This window comes from Myxine glutinosa, chromosome 1 (genome assembly GCF_964187855.1).
Source record: "Myxine glutinosa chromosome 1, kmMyxGlut1.1, whole genome shotgun sequence".
Lineage (NCBI taxonomy): Eukaryota > Metazoa > Chordata > Myxini > Myxiniformes > Myxinidae > Myxine > Myxine glutinosa.
In genome coordinates this window covers 315677943-315684584 of record NC_136261.1, presented here as the reverse complement: position 1 = coordinate 315684584, position 6642 = coordinate 315677943, and positions in this window count along the sequence as shown.

The window sequence follows — 6642 nt, the reverse complement described above, 5'->3', positions numbered from 1 at the left end:
CCTACAGGTAGCTTTTGCCACTGTTGATGTCAAAGTGCAAGAGTCTACCATTAGAAAGAGGCTGCACAAATTTGATCGACATGGGAGGTGTGCCAGGAGGAAACCTTTGCTGTCCAGAAAGAACATCAGAGCAAGCCTAAAGTTTGCCAATCAACACCGAGGCAAAGACCAGCACTTCTGGAACAATGTGCTCTGGACAGATGAGTCAAAGGTAGAGCTATTTGGCCACAGTACCAGAAGACGTGTTTGTCGAAAACCAAAGACAGCATTTGACCACAATAACATGATACCAACTGTAAAGCATGGTGGTGGAAATATTATGGTTTGGGGCAGCTTTGCTGCATCAGGGCCTGGGTAGCTCTCCATCATAGAATCCACTATGAATTCTTCATTGTACCAGAGGGTGCTTGAGGATAATGTGAGGCCATCTGTCACAAAGTTGAAGCTCAACCAAAGATGGACCTTGCAACATGACAATGACCCTAAACATACCAGTAAATCCACCAAGGAATGGCTGAAAAGAAAGAAATGGAAGGTTCTGGAATGGCCAAGTCAAAGCCCGGATCTAAATCCCATCGAGATGTTGTGGGGGGATTTGAAACGAGCTGTGCATGCAAGAAACCCCTCAAACATCGCACAGCTGAAAGAATTCTGCATGGAGGAGTGGGCAAAAAATTCTCCCAGTCGATGTCAGAGACTGGTAGACAGTTATAAGAAACGCCAACTTGAGGTTGTTTCTGCCAAAGGGGGCAATACCACCTATTAGAGCCAAGGGTGTATTACTTTTTCCACATGCGAAATTTGCATTTATGTTTATTTAAATTATCCAATGGACTACAAAATGTAAATGTTTCATGATATTTGTTGTATTATATCACCTTTATCTGTCAATATTGTTGAAATGAAGATCAAATAGCTGTATGTTGAAATGTGTTGAAAAGGTCAAAACTTTACATGGGGTGTACTTCCTTTTTCACGTGACTGTATATATATTCATAATTGAAAAGTGTGTGTACTGTATATAGTATTTGGAAGGCTTTGGACAAATCAGCACATGCCATTAGATTCGAAACTGAGGTAAAGGGTCTATGATGGATTGGAGCTGGTGGTTGGGAGAGAAGTGCTAAATTTGGGAAAAGGAGGATGAAGGAAGATAGCGGAGGGTATCGAGTGTCAGAAGAGTGGTGAGCGAAGGGAAGGAAGTTCATGAGAAGTTGGAGGGAGGGTATATAGGGAAGTGACATTTATGGAGCATACATGGGGAGGTGGGGGGTGAAAACGCTGCCATATTTGCATTCGTCATAAATATATCCTCTACCACTCGGCAGTATAAAGGGGCTTGGGTTCAGATGGGGTGGGAAATAAAAACAAAAACGACCTCCACACCATTATTTTGAATAAGACTTTTTACGACTGGGATTGGGATTTACGACTGGGATTTACGAATGAAATGAATAAGAATAAGTTTTTGCTCTGAAATTTCTGCTGAGTCTGAGTTTCAAATTATTTTCTGTTTGCATTAACTTTCCATTGATCTACTTCTATTGCAATGAATACCATGAAGGAGCTGTGCTCCAACGCGAGTCGAAAGGATTGACGCGACCAAAGACGGAAATTCGTCCGAGTTGCTTTATTGTATGTATCAAACTCGGGTACTCTGAAAAGCCCGTTTATCGGGCAGCAATATATATACACATTTATGCCGGAGCGTTTGCCCGGGAAAAGCGAGACCGGGCATGCCCGGGTGTCAAGGGCGAGTCCTGGAAAGGCGAGTCTGGACCTGCCCGAGCATCCTGGGCGAGCCTTGGAAAGGCGAGGCTGGGCGTGCCCGGACGCTCTGGGCGAGCCCTGGAAAGGCGAGAGCGGGCATGCCCGGGAAAGACGAGACCGGGCGTGCCCGGGAGGTTCGGGCGAGCCCGGGAACAGCGAGCCCGGGCATGCCCGGGAGAGGCGCGTCTGGGCCCGTCCGGACGAGCCCGGCATGGCGACTGCGCCCTGGCCGCGTCCTGGCAGGTGCAAGGCGATTGTGTACACCCAGCGGTAACCGCTACACACGCCCCTCCAGAATCGACCTGCACCGGCAGGGTCAATTTAAGGGGGGTCCGGATGACCAGGCCGAAGCGACCCCTGGAGGGTCGTGGGGGGGGGGGGGGTCCGATGTGGTGGTGGGTGGTCGAGCGGGGGGAACTGTGGATGGGGGGCGGCCTCGCCGCGGAGGAAGGGCCAACCGTGGTGGTCGGTCGACGTCCACGTGCGCCGGTTTGAGGCGGTCCACAGAAATCCGGTCCGACCGGCCGCCGAAGTCGACGACGAATGACTTGTTGCCCCGTCGCAGGACCCGGAAGGGCCCGTCGTACGGCGGCCGGAGTGGCCCCCGGTGTGCGTCATGATGCACAAAGACATACTCCGCTGTGCGAAGCGCCGGGGGGACGTAGGACTGGGGGCCACCGTGGCGGGACGTTGGCACGGGGGCAAATCGTCGGGCGGCCTCCTGGAGGTCCGAGCGCTGGCGAGCGGCAGACCAGGGACTGGTAGCGTCGGGCACGAACTCGCCCGGGACGCGGAGCGGCTGGCCGTAGACGAGCTCGGCGGCGGACGCCCGGAGGTCCTCCTTGGGGGCCGTGCGGAGGCCCAAAAGGACCCACGGCAGCCGTTCGGCCCAACCATCGTCCTGAAGGCCGGCCATGAGTGCGGCCTTCATGGAGCGGTGAAACCGCTCGCACAACCCGTTGGCTTGGGGGTGGTAGGCCGTGGTGCGGTGCAGAGTGACTCCCAACGAGCGGGCGACCGCGCCCCAAAGTTCGGACGTGAACTGTGGGCCGCGGTCGGACGAGATGTCCGCCGGTGTGCCGAAGCGCGCGACCCAGGTGGCGATGAACGCCTGCGCCACATCGGCGGCGGTGGTGGAGGTGAGGGGCACGGCCTCCGGCCACCTGGTGGTCCTGTCCACCATGGTGAGCAGGTGGGTGAACCCCCGCGATGGGGGCAGGGGACCCACCAGGTCCACGTGGACGTGGTCGAAACGCCGTTCAGGCACGGTGAAAGGTGCCAGCGGGGCCTGGGTGTGGCGGTGGACCTTGGCCCGCTGGCAGGCCGTGCAGGCGTTGGCCCAGTCGCGGACGTCCCGTCGAAGGCCGTGCCAGACGAAACGCGCCGACACCAGCTTCTGAGAAGCTTTCCGGCCCGGGTGAGAAAGGCCGTGGATGGAGGCGAAGATGCAGCGCTGCCAGGTAACGGGCACGATGGGGCGAGGCTGGCCCTGGGAGACGTCGCAGAGCAGGACAGTGTCCGCGAAGGGGATGTCCGCCAGGCGGAGGCCCGTGTCCGCAGCCTGGAGGGCCTGCACCGTGGTGTCGGTGGTCTGGTCGGCCGCCATGAGCGCGAAGTCCACGCCGAGGTGGACCGCGTTCGCGCTGGCCCGAGAAAGACAGTCGGCCACGGCGTTGTCTTTGCCGGCGACGTGCCGGATGTCCGTGGTAAATTCCGACACGGCGGAGAGGTGGCGCTGCTGGCGGGCCGACCACGGCTCCGTGACTTTGGCCATTGCGTAAACCAATGGCTTGTGGTCGACGAAAGCCGTGAACGGGCGGCCCTCCAGGAGGTGGCGGAAATGGCGAACGGCCAGGAATAGACCGAGGAGCTCGCGGTCTAACGTGCTGTATTTTAACACGTTCGGCCGGAGTTGCCGGCTGAAAAAAGCGAGTGGCTGCCAAACCCCGTCCACTAATTGTTCATGGACGGCGCCCACCGCGTAGTCGGAGGCGTCCGTAGTGAGGGCGATGGGCGCGTTGAGCACCGGGTGAGCCAGCAGCGTTGCGTCGGCGAGGGCCCGCTTGGCGCTCGCGAATGCCGCGTCCATGGCCGCGGACCAGACGATGTCATGCTTGGCCGGCTTGCCTCAGAGGGCCTCGTAAAGGGGCCACATGAGCTGAGCAGCGCGGGGCACGAATCGGTGATAAAAATTCACCATGCCGAGGAACTCTTGTAGGGCCTTGATGGAGCGGGGATGCGGGAACGTGGTGATGGCCTCGACCTTGGTCGGCAGCGGCACGGCCCCGGTCTTGGTGATGTGGTGGCCAAAAAAGTCAACGGTCGTCGTGCCGAAGGGGCATTTGGCCGGGTTGACAATTAAGCCGTGCTCGCTGAGGCGACCGAACAGTGTTCGGAGGTGGAGGAGGTGCTCGGCGCGGGACGTGCTGGCGACGAGGATGTCGTCCAGATAGACGAAAAGAAATGGCAGGTCGCGCAGCACGCCGTCCATCAAGCGTTGGAACGCCTGAGCCGCGTTCTTGAGGCCAAACGGCATCCTCAAAAATTCGAACAGGCCGAACGGCGTGATGACGGCCGTCTTCGGGACGTCGGCCGGCCGGACAGGTACCTGGTGGTATCCCCGTATCAGGTCAATTTTTGAAAATATGACCCGTCCCGCCAAACGGGCGGAAAAGTCCTGGATATGCGGGATCGGGTACCTGTCGGGGGTGGTAGCGTAGTTGAGGCGGCGGTAGACGCCACACGGGCGCCATCCGCCCCCCGGCTTTAGCACGATGTGCAGTGGTGAGGCCCACGCGCTATCGGAGCGCCGCACGATGCCGAGGCGCTCCAACGCGTCGAACTTGGCCTTTGCCACGGCGAGCTTGGCCGGGTCGAGGCGGCGGGCCCTGGCGTAGACCGGCGGGCCCGTAGTGGGTATGTGGTGCTCGATCCCATGTCGCACTGCGACGGCCAAAAACGTCGGCCGCGTGAGGGGCGGGAATTCCGCGAGCAGGCGAGCGAACTCGTTCGCTGTCGGGAGGGCGCATGCCAGTTCGGTCGGCGCGGAGCTGCTCATCGTACACGCCAGGGAGCTGAAGGTCTCGGCGTTGACAAGGCGACGTCGTTTGACGTCGACCAGCAGCCCGTGCGCGCAGAGGAAGTCGGCGCCCAGCAAAGCCATGGGGACACTGGCGGTCACAAAGGTCCACTGAAAGTGCTGGCTGCCGAAGCAGAGGGTGACGTTGCACGGGCCGAAAGTGCGTATGGCCGATCCATTAGCAGCGACCAAAGAGGGGCCGCAAACGGCGTTCCGCCTGTCCTGCTCGGAGGCGGGTATGACGCTCAGTTGGGCGCCGGTGTCACAAAGGAAACGCCGCCCGGACGCTTTGTCCTTAATAAAAAGCAAGTTGCCCGAGTGGCCGGCGCTCATGGCTGGTAATCAACGCTGGCCCGTCCGTTTCCCGACTTGCCGAAAGTGCACGGGGGTCGGCATGTCCGAGCCTTGTGTCTGAACCTGCCGTGGTAATAACACCACGCCTGGTCAGGTGGAGGCCCCGGCCGTCGTGTTGGAAGCGGTCGGCGCGGCGTGGCGGCCGCCAGTTGCACCGGCAGTTCGGCCTCCAACCGCGCAGGGTGCTCGGGCGTCGTGGGCGTCGCCTCGGACGGCGGCGGGCTCCAGGTAGCCGCTCCGATGTGCTGGCCCGCCGAGGAGATCTTGTCGGCTTCCCTGGCGAGGGCGCGGGGATCCGTGATCGACGTGCCAGCCAGGGCGAGGCGTACCGGGTTAGGCAGCTGGCGAAGGAACAGCTCGCGGAACAGAAAATCCGGAGAGTGCTCACCGAGCAACGAGAGCATGTAGTCCATGCGCTCGGACGGGCGCGTGTCGCCGAGCTTGGGCAGGTCGAGCAGGCGCCGTGCGCGTGCCGCCGGTGAGAGGGCGAAAGCGTCGAGGAGGAGCGTCTTAATCGCGTCATACTTGTCAGCAGCTGGCGGGCGCTCGAGGAGGCTCAGGGCGCGGGCCGCGGTGGCGGAGCCGAGCGCTGCCACGACATGGTGGAAGCGGGTGTCGTCGGCGGTGATGCCTCGCAGGGCGAACTGGGAGTCCGCCTGGGCGAACCAAACAGCCGCGTCAGCCTCCCAGAAGGTAGGCGGTTTAAGAGCCACTGCTGTGTCCATGTTCGGGGTCACCAATGAAGGAGCTGTGCTTCAATGCGAGTCGAAAGGATTGACGTGACCAAAGACGGAAATTCGTCCGAGTTGCTTTTTTGCACGTATCAAACTCGGGTACTCTGAAAAGCCCGTTTATCGGGCAGCAATATATATACACATTTATGCCGGAGCGTTTGCCCGGGAAAAGCGAGACCGGGCATGCCCGGGTGTCAAGGGCGAGTCCTGGAAAGGCGAGTCTGGACCTGCCCGGGCATCCTGGGCGAGCCTTGGAAAGGCGAGGCTGGGCATGCCCGGACGCTCTGGGCGAGCCCTGGAAAGGCGAGAGCGGGCATGCCCGGGCGCTCTGGGCGAGCCCTGGAAAGGCGAGAGCGGGCATGCCCGGGAAAGACGAGACCGGGCGTGCCCGGGAGAGGCGCGTCTGGGCCCGTCCGGACGAGCCCGGCATGGCGACTGCGCCCTGGCCGCGTCCTGGCAGGTGCAAGGCGATTGTGTACACCCAGCGGGTAACTGCTACAACCACCTGTTTATGATCTTGTAGAATGATGATGAAGTCTCCAGAATCGAGATTATGAAACAGTATGCACATAATGCAGGTAACACCATCCACGTTGATGAACACCTGTCTTTAAAGCAAAACTTGAGAAAAGTTCTCAACAAGGGAGGAAAAGGGGGGCTTTCCACCACACCCTTAAGGTCTGTGGACCAGTTCAAGTCACTATC